Below are 20,086 nucleotides of genomic sequence, written 5' to 3'. Positions count from 1 at the left end.
ACAGCCGCCATGGCCACCGCTCCCACCTCTTATCTACCTTCATCACTGTGCAGCCTGTCCATAGAAAAGCTGCGCCAACTGTGCGCGTAGACAAGACTATGCGCACGGAGGGGCTTGGGGAGTGGGAAAACGGGAAGGAAGGACAGAGAGGATCTCCTGTTTGCCTCTTTCTGACACCAGTTCCTTTCCCTAGTTATAATTTTTTACGGCCAACTTCAGGACAAGTCTCCTTTGAAATATAGCAAACTATACCGCCAAGGTCGCATTCAGTTTTCTGAGCAGACCTTCAGCACCCCCTGCACAGAGGGCAGACCTACCTGTCCGGCTCCTCATTAAGCAGCGATCTTTATCACAGCCCCACTGCTTTCACCACCGTCTGACCGGTGCCAGGAAGTTTTGATTTATAAGCTGGAGAGTGAGAGAAAAGAGCCTTAAAATGGTTTCAGGATGGAGATTTCTTTTCCTTTTTAATGAGCATATTTAGGCTGTTACGAGTCAAGTTCAAAATTCGAGTCACATATGAACAATTTTTATAGGAGGAGGAGTAACCTGATGTTCAAATTCATTTGCCTCCCATTTTGAAGTAATTCATCTTTAAAATTTCTGTGAAATTTCTACAGAGTTGCCCAGAAAACGGCACCAACCATCTGTAAGTAAAAACAAAAGCTCTCCATAGTATATATCACAGGTTCAAAGCACTTCGGCATGGGCAGATGGAACACGTTATTAAAAGAATTTAACTGCAAGAAGAGCTACCGTAATTACACAGCAGCTGGTCTAATGTTGACAAAACAACTTTTAAAGGCTTTCAGAAGCCTTAAAGGCTAATCAATTAAAAAGGCATGAATAGTAATGTGCATCCTACCCTTAACACAGCGAGCTGCATCGCCCGCAAATACAGTGAGGTTTTCATTTTGAAACGATCATTTCTTATGTCCTACAATTAAGCTGAACACGTGCATAAATTCTAAGTTGTGTCTAGGTGAGGCCATTATACTTAAAATAAAGTAAGTCCATAAAACTCAATTATAAACATTGAACTGAAGGAGCATTTCCATAGTAGCGAAGTTATTCTTGAAGTGCCAATAGCTCGTGCCAGAATTTGGGCTTACTTTACCAGTAAACACTAGAGAAGTGTTTTAGAGCATTGTCTATATTGGCCAAGGATACACTGAAGGCATGAAGAATAAATGAATGAACGGATGAATGTTGGAATGAGTCTGTCCTTGGCATCCAAGGAACAATGACTCAATCCCCATGAGATTGGCCCTGGGGTCATGTTGGATGGGCATCCTCTGCCAGGACCTGCCAGTTTTCGTCAAGGTCCAACTGAAGTTGATCTCTTCCAAGGCACCCTTCACACTTCCCATGAGGCTTGCTTCTGTTCCCAATCCCTTACAGTCAGAAAATTAGAAAGGATTTATGTATCACTGGACCCAATCCTTTCTAGAGCCCTGCTAACTTTTTCTTCCAAGGCCCAGATAGTAAATAATTCGGGCTTTGTGGGCCATAGGATGTCATCACACCCACCCACTTCTACCACTGTAGTGGGAAAGCAGCCTGCACCAGATTTAAGCAAATGGGCATGGCTGGACACTGATAAAAATATTTACGAAGGGAAGCAGGAAGCTGGGTTTGACCCACAGTTGGTAATTCTCTGACCCCTGCTCTACCAGTGTGAGTCCCCTATTCCCACACAGGGTCCAGGGAGCCTCTTTGGCGACGTTTCCCGTGAAGAAGGCTAATCCCCTCAGAGCAGCCTCTTCCATTTTTGTGAAGATTTCCCTTCCACTGGCTGCAAGGAATCCCTCCGTAATCAGCAGTCACCGTCACACCTTCATCTTCTGGGCACCCTGCCCACTCCTCAACCATTCTCCCACCCCGCAGTGCCCTGCAGAAACAGACCTTCCAAAACCCCTTTTCTTTAACTAAAGACAATACCACCAGTGTTGCCTTCTGGAGCCCCAGAGAGGAAGCCTCATACCTCTCCCACCTGAAGGGCCTCTATGTTTTGGAAGACAACTGTGGGATACGGCATTTACGGTCTGCCCCACTCACGTGGGATCCATCTCACGAGGCTTTTATTGTTAGTTTTCTTCTTCCATGTACACATTTTTTCCTCTTCATTTAGACGGCAAGTGGAGCATAGTCCCTGGCACATAAGCTCCATTTAGTTTTATGAGTGAGAGTGGCAGAATGACCACAGAAATATCAATCAACAAATCTTTTTAAACACCTTTCTCCGCAAATTCAGCGGGGACGGCTTCCCATGTAGGAGGTGGCCCCCTCACCACAGCCGCTGCAAGACTGCTGGTGTGTCAAGCTTCCTCAGATATAAAGACTGATCTCTGAGACGCAGAAGGCCTCCTCTCTCTACCTTCTAGCACCCACCAGGATTCTGGTGTGAATTTTTTTTTTTTTTTAAAGAAATGTTGAAGGTGGGACGCCTGGGTGGCTCAGTTGGTTGGGCAGCTGCCTTCGGCTCAGGTCATGGTCCCAGCGTCCTGGGATCAAGTCCCACATAGGGCTCCTTGCTCCGCAGGGAGCCTGCTTCTCCCTCTGACTCTGCCTTCCACTCTGTCTGCCTGTGCTCGCTCTCGCTCGCGCTCTCTCTCTGACAAATAAATAAATAAATAAAATCTTTAAAAAAAAAAAAAAAAAAAAAAAAAAAAAAAAAAAAAAAAAAAAAAAAAAAAAATGTTGAAGGAAATTCTTTTTTTTTTTTTTAGGTTTTATTTTTTATTTATTTTACAGAGAGAGATCACAAGTAGCAGAGAGGCAGGCAGAGAGAGAGAGAGAGGAGGAACGGGCTCCCTGCTGAGCAGAGAGCCCGATGCGGGACTCGATCCCAGGACCCTGAGATCATGACCTGAGCTGAAGGCAGAGGCTTAACCCACTGAGCCACCCAGGCACCCTCTGGTGTGGTACACTGTAAGGTGGCACACTGTAACACCAACATCCCAGCTGAGCATTGGGAGGCCAGGCCCACTGTCTGTCCTGGTCCCCCACCTTACAGCAGCCTTATCTCAGTCATTTTCATATCCTGTGCTTTTATCCCTCTCCTTAATAATCACTACCCCAGAGCCACACTTACACTGTCAGTATTTATGCACAAGCACACAGTAGGCCTTCGGTATTCCACTCTCAAACTCAAGAAATCAATAAGAATCTTGAGAGTGCTTCTTATAAACAAGGAATTCTCCTCAGGGTAAGAAACTGGGTCCCTCACAGAATTCTTCAAGGCACAAGTAAAACAAGTTTCTCACTATGTTACCTCTAAACTCTACTCCCCAGAATCACTCTCTTTCACAATCAATCGTAAAATATTCAAATAGGCTATCTTTTTTTTTTTTTTCTTTTCAGTGTTTCAGAATTCATTGTTTATGCACCACACCCAATGCTCCATGCAATACAATGTGCCCTCCATAATACCCACCACCCTAAATATCTTAGTGAGAAAAGAGTCTTTAAGACCAAGACAAATATCTCGTTTCATTTAATGTCACTTTATCTTTTCATGTTCCTTCCCCCTACCCCTGTGAAGAACAGGAAGGAGATACTTCACAAAGTCCTGTCTCACGTGCACTCTTCAGCAGTAATCCCAGATGTGGAGTCTCTCCATGAAAGACCTACTTGGGGGCACTCGTTGAGGGGTAGAGACGCCGCAGCAAGGGGACGCTAGGCACCTACCCATTCCACGCTCCAGAAAGCCCAAGACAAACCATCAGGTCTACTGTATTGGACAGTGAACACCAGCCATTTGTGGCCACTTAAATCTGAGTTAGTTAAAAATAAATACAATTTAAAATCTAGTTCCTCAACTACACTAGCCACCTTTCAAGTACTCAGAAGCCACATGTGGCTAGCAACCACCATGTTGGCCAGTGCAGATAGAGGATGTCTGTCACCCCAGAAGAGACTAGAGAGTTCTACCAGACAGCACTAGTGGGTCCAGTGCACTTCTCAGTGATTGCCGCTCTCTAGCCAACATGTATGAGGCTTGGCTGGTAAACGGTCAAGGCCTCCTGGAGCTGTACTCTGTACCTCCTTGAAACCCAAAGGAAAAAGTGGGGTCTGGAAATATCACACCTGGTAGCGCCAAATAATTAACACCACATTTTTGTGAAGGTATTCTTTAAGTAAAATTAAAAATAAAAAGATGGGGCGCCTGGGTGGCTCAGTGGGTTAAAGCCTCTCCCTTCAGCTCAGGTTATGATCTCAGGATTCTGGGATCAACCCCTGCATTGGGCTCTCTGCTGAGTGGAAAGCCTGCTTCTCTTCCTCTCTCTCTGCCTGCCTCTCTACTTGTGATCTCTGTCTGTCAAATAAATAAATAAAATCTTTAAAAAAATAATAAATAAAATAAAAAGAAATACATAATTTTTCTTATCTCAGGGAGTTCTGCCAAAGTCCCCAGCCTTTGCAATCCATGAGAAACTTGTACACAGAATAAAAAAGAAGCCAGAGTCTCATCTGGAGTCTAATAAAAAGTAGGGGACAGGGACCAGGATCAAAATGTCTCTACTTGTTCTGAACTCAGCATCCTTTTATTATTTTATGAAGTTCATTTTTGGTTTAATTATCATTTTGCATGGAAAAGGGAGTGGGACATCTTTCATTTATAAAGTAGGACTCCAAAGTTCCTGAGAAAGCATTAAAATACTTATGTGGCTTAGGGGGCACCTGGGTGGCTCAGTGGGTTAAGCCGCTGCCTTCGGCTCGGGTCATGATCTCAGGGTCCTGGGATCGAGTCCCGCATCGGGCTCTCTGCTCTGCAGAGAGCCTGCTTCTCTCTGTCTCTGCCTACTTGTGATCTCTGTCTGTCAAATGAATAAATAAAATCTTTAACAAACAAACAAAAAAAAAGAGTCTGAACCTTGGTTCATTCCACTGTTTAAAAAAAAAAAAAATACTTATGTGGCTTAGATTTATCACCAGGCAAGGGGAAGTCAGTCAATAATCTGCCTCTGGTTGGCACAGCATATAATTTTTCTCAGGTTTACTGAAATTGCCATATCTCTAAAATCTAAGAACAAGAGAACCTTGCTAATAAATTTTAAATTTCCCACATAGTTACTTTGGAGAATGTAAAATTATGAGAGTAACTAAATTCAAATTCCAGGCTGCTTTCTGAAAGATGAGATGACCTCCTGATAGTCTATAAAGTCTGGGGAACATCTGTTTTGATAACATATGTACTTAAAATTCCCCACATGTCAGTTTCAAGTTACTACAAAATATAAGGCAGCACCAGCTGCAGGGATAAGGAGGAAAAGCTGTTAGCAAAGTGCCAGGAAATGTTCAAGATTTTAATTGGGACCAAGTCTCTTTACCATTTGCATATCATGATCCTAGGAAACAGACCAGAGACTAGAAATCCTACCCCTTTCACTTTCTCCACAAGAGAAAATTCTACTGTGATCTTGGTATGTTTTCCCTTATTACATTCCTATTAAGGAACTACGGATGTGTTTAATTCTGGTACCCTTTTTTAAATTGAAGTGTAATTGACACACAATGTTACATTAGTCTCAGATATACAACCTAAGGATTTGACAAGTTTATATGTGATGCTGTGCTTACCTTTAGCATAGCTACCATCTGTCAGCACACAACACTGTTACAATACCATCCGTTACATCTCCTGTGCTGTACCTTTCATCCCTGTTACTTATTCATTCCATAACCTAAAGCCTGTACCGTCTACTCCCTTTCACCCATTTTGCCCATCCCTCCTGCCCCATTCCCCTTTGGCAACCACCAGTTTGTTCTCTATATTTATGGCTCTGTCTCTTTGTCTTTTTTTACGTTCCACATGTAAGTGAAATTGTGGTATCTGAAAGACATGGTATTTGTCTTTCTCTGACTCATTTTACTTAGCATAATACCCTCTAGGTCGATCCATGTCCTTGCAAATGGCAAGCTTTCATTTTTATGGCTGAGTAATATTCCATTTTATAGATAGACAGATACATAGGTAAAATAAATACAGATGGATATAGATAGATTTATATCTACCTATCTATCTATAGCAATTTCTTCTTTATCCATTCATCTATTGATGGACACAGGCTGCTTCCATATCTTGACTATTGTAAATAATGCTGCAATAAACAGAAAGGTGCATATATCTTTTCAAATTACTGTTTTCATTTTCTTTAGGTAAATATCCAGTTGTGGAATGACTAGATGACATGCTATTTCTATTTTTCGTTTTGGGGGGACCTTCCATACTGTTTCCCATGATGGCTGTACCAATTTACCCTCCTACCAACAGTGCACAAGGGTTCCCTTTTCTCCACAGCCTTGCCAACACTTGCTGTCTTTTTGATACAAGCCATGGTGACTGGTGTGAAGTGGTATTTTATTGTGGTTTCAGTTTGCTAATTCTGGAGACTCTTAACCAAAATGCCCTCCCCTCATTCTCCTATCCATCCAAATATTGCCCATTTTCACAGATCAGTTCAATTCTCACACTTTCTATGACAGTGGCTTCATGCCTTCTAGTCCACAAATTCCTCCTTCTCTCTGTACTTACAGCACATAATAAAGGATCATTCATCAGCAACTTAATTGCCCTCCTTCTGCTCTGACACCCTGATCTAATCCCTTCATGTGCACGGATCTGCTCCCATTTCCTGGCTCTTACAGTGACAGTGATGCTCCCAGTTACCTCTCCCCAGAACTCATCCATATTCCCAACACCTATTCCATATCTCCACTTGGAAGCCTAACAGGTATCTCGAATGTAAGATGTCTAAAGCTGACCCGATCCTTTTCCGAATCTGTTCCTCCTCAAGTTTCCTATCTCAGTAAATGACAGCCCTGCCCTTCCAGGTATCAGCCATCTGACTCTGCTCTCAGACTCAGGCGCTGCATCCTACCCACAGTAAATCCTAGCTCCTGCACTCTTTCCAAACAGAGAGAGAGGCCCTTTCACCACCTCCACTGCAACCACGTGGATCTAAGCCAACCTCATCTGGATTGCAACAGCCTCCTTCCAGCCTCCCCTCCCCTCCCTTCTATTATTTATTCCAACAGTAGCCAGTGATTTTTAAAATCATACAATTAATCAGGTCATTCCTTGATGTAAATTCTTCTAATAGCTCAACTGACGCAGTCCCAAAAGAGAGAAAAAGAAAGAAAGAAAGAAAGAGGAAAGAAAGGGACGGAGAGAGGGAGGGAGAGGAGGAGGGAACATCTTTCCATAACCACTAAGGCCCTGCACTATGGGCAGCCTGCCACCTTAGGCTTTTGAGCTTTTACTACTCTCCCTCTGGCTTACTTCATTCCTGACACAGGTCTGCTTGCTGTTTTGAGGGTGAGGCATGATGCTAAGGCAGCACTTTTGCATTTCTGCCTGGAAGGCTCTTCCTGCCGAGGTGCCCAAGGCTCCCTCCCTTCCCTGCTCCAGGTGCTATGTGAAGCTTTCCCCATCAGGTCTCCTACGACCATGATATTCCAAGTTACCAACTGCTTCCTGTCCACCTCAGACACTCCCTCCTGCCCTCTTTAGTTGCTCCGAGGCTCTTATGACCATCTAACATACTGCATATTTTCTTATTTATTTCTTTACTTTCTGCCTCCGCCCTTGTAATATGTAAGCTCTAAGGGGACAGGGATTCTGTGAGCTTTAGTCACTGCTTTCTCCCCAGAGATGTTGCATGTTTAATTCGCCATTGTGTTTCCACCTTGAACTGTGACTGACACAAATTGATCCTCAAATATTTAAAGCGAAAGACAGAAACCAATTACAAGTCCTGTAAGGACAGTTGCCATGCCTTACCGTTCCTTTTTATATCCCTGGATAGGGCCCAGAGAAAAGTACTTGTTGCCTGATTACTGCTATGTTTACATTGGCAAATGTAAAATGTTAGGTCATTCAAAGTGTTGGACATGTTAAATGTAGACAGTGGTGATGCAATATTAAGATGTAACCATTTTTAAAAGATTTCAAAGCTGTTTAAACTTAAGCTCATAATCTCTATTCAAGTATGAACAATTCTCAAAATCACCAATAAGAGACAGTTTCCTAAGTGCTGCCAAAATACCGATACAACTACCTGCCCAAAAAAGACAGGAAGAGGAAATCTCAATGCTATAATTTATCAGGTAAATTACAGCACATAAAATTTCAGTGCCAACCCCCAAAACAAGCTATTTGGTTTTGGGGGGGGTTTCTCCCTTAGGTTGGTTATTAAAATGGACAGGTGCTTTTAATAAATCAACAATGCCAAGCAATGAGAATGGTGATGACCGAGAGGAACTGTTAGGGAATTACAAAACTGGGTCAGTTCAACAGAGAAAGGAAGAGACTTTCCCCTCCCCTGCACACACCCTGTCATCTCCTGAACAACTAGCCTTTAACAAGGGAGACTGACTAGTCAGTAAGTCTCAGGAATGGTTCAATCTTTCTACACATCCAGAGCGTTTCCTATAAAAACAACAATAATCAAGTACAGACCAACTACACACTAGATTCTTTTTCACATAAGATAATTTGAAGACTAAGCATAGAATTTTATGGAAATCTTTCATCCATAAAATGATTGAGCATCCCGAAAGGGGAATGCTATCACATGCCAAAACAAACCCTACCTAACGTTTTTACGGCACTGAGGTTCGGGCCCATAGGGAGCATCTCACCCCTACGTGAGAGGACCTGCATCTCCTCCAAAATTCACTGAGCTGCTGAAGAACAGAATCAACTGCTCAGATACAATGCTTCTGTTTTCTATGGGAACCACTAAGTAGAATTCTCTTACCTGTGTATTTGTTTAAAAACAGAAAATAAACATTAGACACTAGTATCCTATTTGCAGGTTATAAAAATGTACTTTCAATTGTTAACAAACACAGGGTTGTATGTCACATAATGATTACAAGACTGGGACAGTGGTGACAATTACAGAGAGCACTATTCATGAGTGGATCTGCTCATTTATTCGGCCAACAGAGTAGGGAGAGTCTCTGCCCATCAAAAATCTAGTGAGTATCTATGTACTTTGTGCCAGGGCTTGCAATGACTGATGAACCAAGGAGCCGTGCATATGTTTAAGTGAACAGGAAAGGTGGCTTCTAAAAAATGAGTGTTGAATTAAAAAACCAGAGCACAGCGTGGCTTGGAATCCTTGCCAAGACAACTCGAGGTGAGAAACATGAGCCCTCCACATGAAGCCAATATTGTTATGCCTTTTATCATTTGGTAACAGAAATACTTACCAATTGTCCACCCGATTTCAAAATTAGATTTAGAGTTTAAAAATATAATTAAATGGATACAGCTAATCCCAATTTTTTTTTTTTAAACAAGACAGGAATAACTAAATGGGAATATCGATGATTCCTCAGAGATAAGCTTGGGTTCAAACAACAGAACATTTGACGAAGATTCTTAAAAATTTAGAATGGAGGAGGACACATAACTAACACTTAGAAATAGCAGAAAATGTAAATTCAATTGTAAAGTGAAACTGGTATCAGATTTTGGCCTTTATATCCTAACACTGCCTCATAATTTTTTTTTTTTTTTTTTTTTAAATATCTGAAGGGGTGCCTTGGTGACTCAGTCAGTTGAGCCTTCGGCTCAGGTGGTGATCCCAGGGTCGTGGGATCAAGCCCCACATCGGGCTCCCTGCTCAGCGGGAAGCCTGCTTCTCCCTCTCCCACTCTCCCTGCTTGTGTTCCCTCTCTCTAACAAATAAATAAAAAATCTTAAAAAAAAAAAAAACCTGAAGGAAATCAAATGCATAGGCCACTGTAAATCATCTGCTGTAAAGTACCTAGAGGGTAACATACAGAGATTCAGATTAGCCTAATGTTAGAGAATTCACAGAGTGCAGTGATTACAATGTGAAAAACAGCCAGTAGGAATCCTTACTCTTCCTGGAAGCGCAAGAGATTACAATGGCCACCCTCTATTCCTCCGCCCTCTACCACCTCTGCAGGTGGAGCGTTTTCAGTAGGGAAAGGCGGAAATCCAGACCAAGCCATGCTATCCTGTGGACATCCGTAAGGGCTGCCCCACCCGCCTCAGAACACTGCAGCTTCTTTATCAGGTCCTCATCAACCAAAGGGTGAATCTGGCAGGAGCCAAATTTAAAAAAAAATAAAATAAAATCTAAGATTGGTATTGGTGGGGCAAGGTAAGATAAACATCTTCTGGAATCCCGAAGATGAAGGGAAGAGCAGTGCACATTTTGTATACATTCAGTATTTGTCTTTTCATCTCGCTGTTACAGCTCTGTGATTAATTGCATTGCTTTGCTCAGAAATTCCTCTGCCAGAATAAAATCTGGGTCTTGTGCAAATTGTGCTTTTCTGAAATCTTATCCCCTCTATTAGCATAAATGTTTCAATATTTTTGTTAAGGGTGTGTGGGTGTAGGTATGGGTGTGTTTGGGAAAGTCGTTATTTGTGTTTTGACTGCTGGTGATTTTATGTAGTCTAAAATATAAAAGGAAAGAGGAAATTGCATACCTTGCAGCTTTGCACTCTCTCAGTGTGCTCCACTCTTAAACTAGATGCAGGGATTTTCTAACAGAGTACATTTTTTATCAAAAGGTTTATAAACAACACACAAACTCTTCTAGGTAAGAAGCAAGGGGCTAGCTAGAAAAGAAACAGAAGAGAGACAAACTATCTAACTATAGATTCAGAGAATCGAAAACCCAGAACAAGCTCAGACATCAGCTAACCCAATAGAGTATGTCATAACGAACACTGACCCTCAAGATATGCCTTCAAAAGGGGTGCTATTGTCAACGATGTTTGGGGTTCACTGAGTAGTACATTTCCTTTCAGACATTTCGGATGATATTCAGTCACTAATGTTCCAAAGTCTTGCAACTTAAAAAAAAAAAAAATTACAATTCAACCCACTGTTTCCCAAACATAGTACGCCATCACACCCCTTTTTCTGCCTTCAACATTCCACAGAACGGGTGTCTCTTCTTGCAGATCCTGTTCGAGAAGTGCTGATCTTGTATAATCATTTCACAGATGAGGAAACAGACATTCAAAGTTAACTTGTTTGGCCCAGATCCGGTAATTAATTCGTGGTTGATAAGCCAGAATAGCATGACTGGAGTCTAGGTAATACGGGGAAACAAGCACAGAGCCCAGCACCTTTGCTTTCCACTCAGATCTCACTGCAAAATGGTCGCCTCTCCTGAGTCTCTATCGCATTCCCCTCAGATTCACCTTACATTCCCTCAACTTCTGCTTGTCTACTTGACCAATGTGTGTAGCTGTTAACGGGCTCAGATTCATTCATTAGTGACTGTGTCCTTCCCAACCCCCCCACCCAAGCCTTTTAACAAAGACTTACCAGGGAGCGGCTTTCATGGAGGCCGTGGCAGGAACACAGCATATAATTTAAGGCAGATAGGGCTTTGTGTTTCTCCTCAAATTTATTCACATTTATTCTAGGGATTCCCCAGATAAGACTAGAATCAGACCAGCTAGGGAACATTTCCTCAAACTGATCATAAAGTAGGTGACCCTTTCCTTATTGTTCAGTCCTTTGGCTCCTTTTCTTCACTCTTCCTTTTTCCTCTTCCATAGTCAACCTTAGAGAGCTCAGCAACCCTCCTGCTGTGTCAGAGTGACCTTGGGGGAGATGAGTTCCCCCACAGGCCTGCTATATAGCACTCAGCATTTCCTGAATTTGCTCAGCCTAGCTAGAAATAACCCATTCTGGCAAAGGTCCTTCTCAGAGAGTTCCCACACTGAGAAGAAAGTACCATTACAAAATGTATCTTTGTTTTAATGCTATTCCATCAGATGCTACCTATTGGCCTTCATTTAGAAAGCTCTGCCTCTAAATAGCTTTGGTGGGAAAAATATCTTTTGCATCCTGTTGCTCATCCCTTGCCCGGCTTGGCTATGCCACAGAACAAACACCAGCAACAGTGCAAGATGAACCCACAGTTGTTTCTCAGAACTGGGTGGAGTCGATGTTGATCCTGCCACATCTCACCTGGGGCTCCTTAAAACAACATTGTAAATCAGCTGGCTGTGATTCCAATCTATGACAATGGAACAGGAAAGAAGAAGAGTGGCTATCAGAGATTGAATCTTGCCTTGTCTAGGTCTCCGTTTTAAAGTGCCAGCCCTAACTATGCAAGTGACGGTCTCTGGTGAGAAGCAGGCCATATGGGAGATGGTTTGTAAAAGAGTTTTTCAATAGCGTAGAATGATTTTGTATATCTTTAGCTATATATAGCACATGTGATATATTGTCCCCTAGTTTATTCTACTAGAATAAGACTCAAACACACTGAACATATGTGATATGCATAGTTAGGGAGCCACCATGTAACCTAAAGACAACACCATTGAGGGGTTAAGAAATGACATATGGATAATAAATCTGGGTGATAGGAAGGAGAATGATTATTTTCTTCTGTCAGTATTTCTGTTGTTTTTGTTGAACTGAAATGATCTGTGAACTTTAAAAAGCACAGTACATCTTAGTATGAAAGTGTGATCAGCCAGTTTTTTATATCCACCTGTGAAGATGGCATACCTATCTTTCCCAAGCCTTCCGTCATGGTGACTAGCAGCTTGGAGTCTGTTCCTTATAAACCTCAATACTAGAAGGTGTTTCTGGGAAACAAAAGTAGGGAAGCGTCTCTGAAGAGAACAGTCATGGCTTGTAGTATTTGTTCTTCATGGACATCCAGAGACTAGATTTTCCATTGGCAGAGAAGTGAAGCCAAGTAAAGGTTAGCAAACCAATCCATCCCTTCCATCTCAACCAATCTTTTGTGATGCTCCCATCCAATCTTTACAGCTTCTTCTCTATGAAAGTCCTAATTCTCCTCCATATACTTTTGAGGGATTACTCTGTGTAAGACAATATGCTTCTGCTGGCATTCAAGAGAAATAAGACATTATGAAAATAATAAGCTACATGTAAGAAACATGTCGGTTTGAAATACAAGCATAAGTAAAAGAGTAAAATTTTTACTGAGGAGAGGACAATCAGGAGAAAAGGCGTCTGTTGGAAGCATGCATTGAACTAGGACCTGAAGGGTGAAAAGATTGTCAGTTGGGAAGTAATGGATATAAGGACATCCTAACCAAGGACATGTGTGACCAAGAGTCAGACTGCTACAAAAGTTTCTGGAAATTCACTCAGTTGGGTGATTGGGAATATGAATTAAAAGAATTTCATAAAAGAAAATTCTTCTATGAAGTTATACATAAAAGAAAAACCATGTACTTCTAATACCAGTCCTTTGATCTTACATGGAAAGATACTACATAAATGCAGAGTATTACTTCTATTAAAGCCAGTATTTTTAAGTAGTAATATTTTTTGAACACTTGAAAGTGGGATTTTTTCCTCTTCCAGATAGAAAAATTCTAAGAAATTGAATGTATTCTGCATGAATAATCAAGTCAAAGAACAGTGAAGATCTACAAAGCAAGAAAAGAACAAATTCCAGGAAGATGTGCTGTATCTTTTAAATTATTGATTATAGATTTCAGCTCTCAGAAGCCAAAAACTCTGTTTAACTTTGTTTGGTTTAAATACCAACATTATGCCACACTTTCAGTTGCTCAAAACTATTTTAGTAGGTCAGCATTAATGGGTAGTTTTAAATGGAAAAAAAAAAAGTGTTGGTTCCTACTCACCTGGGAATTTAAAGTTTAATTTGAGCAGCCCCTTGATTTTATAGTTGAAGCAAATGAAGTCCAGACAGTAGGGGACTAACTTGCTAAAGGTCACCCAGCTAGTTAATGGCAACCAGTTAAACTGGAGGAAACTAAATAACTTTCCCAAGGTCACAGAGTTGGAAACTGGTGGGGCAGAATTACAACCCAGGAGAACCTAGACCCCTAAACTTTACTGGGCTCTGCTTCTCTGCCAATGGACAATTAACATAATCCTGCCAAGTACATAGAGCGCTGTAGATAAAAAGCCATATAAACAAAAGTAGAGGGTAATAAATGCCATTATTGTAAGTGCAAGTAAATGTATAATTATTTAAATTGCTTTAATGGCATAAAGGAACTAGTATTTCTAGATGTCTTGATGGAAACTTAAATACATTTCTAACTTACTATACAACTCAGTACTGAAAAGGAAAAAGTGAGATGAGAATAATGCAATCTTTATTTCTCCTACCTTCTATGCATAAAAACATTAAGAAATACATTTTTGGAAAATGGTCTCCCATGGAGCACCTGTGTGGCTCAGTGGGTTGGGCCTCTGCCTTTGGCTCAGATTGTGGTCTCAGGGTCCTGGGGTTGAGCCCCGCATTAGGCTCTCTACTCGGCAGGGAGCCCGCTTCCCTCTCTCTCTCTGCCTGCCTCTCTGCCTACTTGTTATCTCTGACTGTAAAATAAATAAATAAATAATCTTGGAAAAAAAAAAGGAAAGAAAATAGTCACCCAATATCCTGCCGCTCAAACATAATAACTATATTGTTAATCATTTAGAATTGCTTAAAGATACTTGTTTTGATAATTCAGGTAACAATCTTGATTTTCTTCTTCATGGCAGAGACGGCAGGACAATCCTGGGTTTAAGAACTCTTACATCTATGGCTTCTGAAAGGTCTGTCAAAAGATGAGAATTCCTTGCCTAGTACTTCTGTCTCCCCTAAAAACCTATTATGTGGCAATCACTCACACATATACCTACACATTTCTTGAACCTATTTTTAATTTTAGCCTGCATGCCTTCTTGGCAAGAGAGAGAATGAGGCTGAGCAGGTGGGGGGGTGGGGGGTTTGGGGAATTACATAGTCTTTGGGCTTATTACTTTCTGTCCCAAGTCTCTTACTTTCAAATGTCAATAGATGTTTTCTAGTTCTACGTTTCCACTTTCATGAAAAACAATCTGCTCACTCTATGTGTAATGTGTGCCTGAGAACTTGACTTCCAGTATCCGTCTAGCTCTTCTTTTATAGAAACCTGATAAGGGTAAAAAAAAAAAAAAAAAAAGTCAACCTTTCTGCTGACAGGAACCCTAAGGTTACCAGCCAAATCCCCAGAGAGCTGTCACTTCCACACTAAGTTCATCAACAAATTAAAGTAACGGCCACCTGGTCTTAGTGATTTCTCTTTATCTAGTCTGTGGATTAGGTCTGTAATGTCCTAAGCATTTATCATTTTGTCTGTTTCCTCCTATATGATTATTGCTTGGGAAAGTCTGGGTGTAAGAATATTACTCAGTGAAAGGTGAAGCAAGGATTTCATTTACACCGTTTTTTGTTTTTTGTTTTTTTAAAATCTGTGAGTATATACTTGGTACGATGTAGGCCAGGTGCTTCCACAATTCTCATTTCACAGTATTTAAGAATCTTTCCCTATTGTTTTAGGAATCCACTGCAAGGATTTTTTCAAATTCATGATTGGCTTTCTTATTTTTGTGTGCCTGGGATTTGTCACCTTTTGCAAGCTTGAATCAGTAATCTGACCCTTCAAAATTTTTTTTTTCATTACATATATCTAAGTAAGAGCTCATTTTAGTTTTTTTTTCCTTTGTAATCAGTTTTTCAAATAGCTTGAAAACAAGCCCTTTTTTTTATCATAAGTTATCATAAAGAAATTCTACTCCCCACTTTCTTATGGATAATTTAATTAAGTATTTATCTCCATTTTTTCCTCTTACATGTCTGCATTGAATTATCTTTCAGAGAACTGATTACGTACTTGATGTCTTTCTTTGGAGTCCTCTCTCCCATTAGAGTATCGAATTAAATTGAAATATATATATTCCTCATTATGTGCTCCAATCTGCATCGCATCTGCAAAGTACTCACTCAGTGAACATTTCCAGGATGAACATAAGATACCAACAGGTAACAATCATGGGACATTTACTGGGTGTCACGTTCCACACTAAGTATCTGACAAGCATCGTGTCATTAATTCTCAGGCATTAGACTGTAAACAGGGGCGAGGAGTCTGTCCATGTATCCCTAGCACCTACAGCAGTGTTGGCATTTAGTAGATGCTCACTGAATGTTGCCATAAAGATAAACTCAAAAACTGCACGAGATAGGTGTCATTACTATACATGTTTTACACACAAGAAAACGTATATATTTTCCTATGTGCCTCTCTGAAGCACAGAGAGGTTCGATTGCTTTCTGAGGTCCCACAGTTAGTATGTGAAGCCAAGACTCACTTCCAAAGCCCAGATACTTAACTAGGACTTATTACTTGGAAACTCAATACCTACCTACATTCTACATTAAGGCAAACAAAATTAATTCTATTTATCTTAACAAATATTATACAATGTTACAAATCAATATTGTGAGCAATAATTTCCCAAAAAAAAATTTGAAAATGATGGGTTTTTAATAATAATCAGATAGGCAGATAGGTATCTCTATGTTCCTTATTGCTAACCATGCAATTAAAAATAGGATTTCCTTCTAATCAATACTTCTGTTGCATTTGTGCACTCGTTAATGAGGATTTTGGGACTTCTTGATAAATGCGTTTTTGGTTTTTTTCCCTGACTGGTTTTGGGTTTATTTAAGTAATCTGTTTTGTCAATTCTTTTTAACATAAGAATGGCACTAATGAAATAATCATTTATTAGGGTTTCCTTGTAATAGTCTATAGAGTTTATGAGGAGCTTCTGCTTATAAAATGGAAGACTTACATATTTCTGTCACTATTACAAACATCTTTATCACTACCGGTCCCATGATTTTCCTGAAACACTACCATCAGGACATCATTCTTTAGGGATTTGATTACTTGTATATTTAACTATTCATTAACAAAAATTATATAACACTTTGAAGAGGATAGTTCCTTAAAAACATTAGCTTTCTCCTTAAATCCTTATCAGCCTACATCTTAGTGGGACTTAAATGATATTTAGCAGAGAGCAAAGTTTTTTGGGACTGGTACACAATGGTCCTAAAGCCATGGGTTGAATAATAAAAAGAGATGCAGAAATTAGAACTAGGAAGACACTGAAGAAGTAGCCCACATGAAGGAAGGGAGGGAGCAATGAAAGTAAGAAGGTAGAAAAAAACATGAACTCTACTATTCACCTTGGAAAAATCATAATCTCCAAGAGCCTTAGCTACCCTACCTGTAAAATGGGGGTGACAAAAATACAACCTCCTCACAGACACTTCAATAGCAGATCTCAGTGTGCTATGTAAACTGTATACCATGATACCTTGACATTATTTGCCTGTAATCAGCTCCATTTATGCATTCTGTAATATAAACATTCATCTTCAAAAGACTGTCAACAGCTCCAAAATGTAGACCCAAGAATCCTATCTACCTTTTTTTTGTCTGGATACATTTCTGATATTTTTAACCCAAAGAACCAGTTCACAATCTTTACAGCCTTTGTATACCTACAAGCTCAAAGAGCTTATTGTGTGCTCTAAGGACTAGAGTTCTCTACAATCTCTGTTTAAACAAGGAAGCCTCTTCTAAGTCCTGTTTCAGTCTGGTGCCTTTGGTCAAGGTGGAAACTAAAATTGAAAACAGATAGATGTTTTACATTTAAATGGGTTTAACATAAATGTGCATTAAGCCATTTCATGGACGATTGCACAAATATCTTTTGCAAACTTGGTACACGTGAGCACATATACAGTAACCATTAATGTCTTCCAGAGAAATAAGGTGCAGATCCAAAATTTTAAGCAGCTATCTTGAGTCCTCTCACTCGAAAGAAAATGTAATGGCTTTAAGGGAATTGCTCTAATAATATCATGGCATCTGCAATGGCTGGCCAGAGCAGAGCAGAACAGAGTGTATGTCACCATAGTTCAATTTAACAAGAAATAAGCTGCTCCCTGGAGAATCTAAACTCCCTAGTCTCCCACAAAGAAAATTGAATTTTGGAGGTCACACTTTGGGTAGGTTACCAGAGGGAGAAGCTTAACATTCTTTTTGTCATATGCTCTGGGAGGTCAGTGCTATCCTACCAACAAATCGCTACCTAAGATCTGCTGCCCGCTCAACAGCACCCCCCCCCAAATTATACGAGTGTTCATAGTCCCAAGGAAATGGCAAATGATTGTGACACTTAAGATACCTGAGACCACGCCAGATGCCATCATGTAGAAACATCAAGTTTTGTACGGCCAAGTGAGGAGAGGGGTAGATGCCCGGGGCGGGGGGGGGGGGGGGGGGGGGGGGAGATAATGATACTGTGGTGGGGGGTCGGAACCGGTCAGACAGACCCACAGATAGAGAGCTTTAGGCTAAAACTGACTATTTAGCCAAATGTAAATCAACTGAACTGCTGTTACCAGAGAGAAAAACACATCGCCAAGTCAAGCCCAGGCGAAGCCCTGGCTCTGTGGGTGGACGGCCCCTTCTGCGGGTCGCCCGGGTGGGTGGTCGGAGGGCCTGGAGAATTCCCGCAAAGGCTGGAGGCGCCCCAGCTTACCGCATCTTGGGAAGCGGCCCCGGGTGGGCGCAGCCAGGCCATCGACACCCCCCCCCACCCCCCGCAGCAACATGTGGGGCGCTGCCACTCCGCCGCAGGAACTCCCTCCAGCTGGAGTTCCTGGTGGACGTACACTTGGCCCTGAGAAGGTGCTGAATTACTCTTGGGAAAGATTCCTCCGGCGTTGAACTTGGCAGCTACTGACATATTTCCATGCCACCCCCTGTGCGCCAGCACTACACACTCGCACGCACACGCCCCTCTAGACCTGCCCAGGCTGCGCTCAGTACTGGCTGCCCACTCGGGGACAGAATACCGGAGCGGGATGCAGAGGCGAGGACCCCAGTTCCGCGGGCCCCGGGAAGGGGTGGGGATGGGTGTCTTAGCACTGGGTAGTTCCAGGGACTAAGCCCACTGCTGGGGCGCCCAGAACCCGCATTAGTTAGGGCCGCTGGCACCAACCCAGTCTCCTTTTGTGCTCTCCCGGGAAGCCCGCCTCTACTCACCCGGGCTGCGCGCGGATTCCGGCCGCCAGCGGCAGCCCGCTTCCCCATCCCACGAACACTGCGGCGCCCCCAGAGTGTGCAATGCGGAGCCCCACCAGCGCACGGCCGGAGCCGGGGAGTGCGGGGAGGAAGCAAGGGAGGGAGGGAGGAGGAAGGAGAGAGAACGCGGCGGGGAGGGGCGGGGGTCGGCGGGGGGCGCGCGCGCCACTCCCACTCGCGCCGGGCACTCGCCTTCGCCCGCAGCCCCGGCCGGCCAGCCCTGCCTCGCGGGCCGCGGGACCAATCAACGCGCGCGGGGGGAGCCGAGCCCTCCGCGGGGCGCGCTTATTGGCCGGGCGCGCTCGACCCAACTCCGGGAGAGTCGGCCTGAGCGCCAAGTCTGCAAACTCCAGCCCGCAGGAGCAGACCGCCGGTTGCAGGTGGGGCTCCCGGCTCCGCGCTCCGGCGGGCAGTGGGGTCCGCGTTCGGCGGGCGGAACAGAGAGGATTTGAGACTTGCCGTTGAAGCCCGTTCCCAGTGAGCGTTCCAAACCAGCAGTGTTTGCTCAGGTTGCACCGATCCCTTCCTGTGAGCGACCCCCTAGGCGGCTCGCCGCACCCTGGCTAGCAATTGAGTGGTGGAAACCTGGCATTGTGAAATGGCCCCAGCCAAATCCTACTCCTGGCCATCCCCAGGGCCGCATTTTCAGCACCTAAAGAGCTGAAAATCAAGTCCCTTTCCGAACCCAGGGCAGATCTAGACCGCTTGACGTTTGCAATAGAAGACGAGACCGCGGGGTGGGTGATGGAGCGGTGGGAGAAAGCCTGGGAGGCAGGTCTTTCTGAGAAAGTGGGAATCTAATCGTGGTTTTAGTAGGCATAGTTCTCCCACCCTCTGCCAAACCTTTCTCCCAGGTAAAGCCACCCCCCAAACTCCCGACCCCGCCAATCTCTCAGGTGGTATTGATTTTTCTCTTCCTTGTTGTAAATCAGGTTTCACTCTCCTGTACTTTTTAATCTAAAGCGTCAAAGTGGAAAAGGAGCACGGCCTTACCCTTCTCCCCCACTGAGCATTACCGGAGCTGGGCGAGGGGGCGGTGACTAGAGAAGATCCTCGGAAGGTCTCCCACAGCCGCCCCATCTCTGCCTGGTGTCTGGTCTGCTTTAGATCGATTTGTCCCGCTATGAGTATCCTCTCTCTCCTC

At 42.8% G+C, this 20,086-nt stretch overlaps 1 protein-coding gene across 3 annotated transcripts in view; it reads right to left on the bottom strand.

Moving 5' to 3' along the window:
• LYPD6 (LY6/PLAUR domain containing 6) overlaps nucleotides 1-19,099 on the bottom strand; it is a 123,466-nt gene extending 104,367 nt beyond the window's left edge. For 2 of the 3 annotated variants that reach the window (XM_004757853.3, XM_004757854.3), the window contains exons 1-2: nucleotides 18,904-19,099; nucleotides 318-408 (exon numbers count right to left, since the gene is read on the bottom strand). The gene's annotated coding sequence lies outside the window, so the exon portion shown is untranslated. The remainder of the gene's footprint in view (nucleotides 1-317; nucleotides 409-18,903) is intronic. The other variant, XM_004757855.3, reaches the window with a different exon arrangement.
• Nucleotides 19,100-20,086: the final 987 nt, after the last annotated feature.

Source organism: Mustela putorius, unplaced genomic scaffold, assembly GCF_011764305.1.
Source record: "Mustela putorius furo isolate JIRA1106 unplaced genomic scaffold, ASM1176430v1.1 tig00003867_pilon_pilon_pilon, whole genome shotgun sequence".
NCBI classification, from domain to species: Eukaryota; Metazoa; Chordata; class Mammalia; order Carnivora; family Mustelidae; genus Mustela; species Mustela putorius.
The sequence above is the reverse complement of the archived record's forward strand: the minus strand, read 5'-3'. Positions and strand labels throughout refer to the sequence as shown.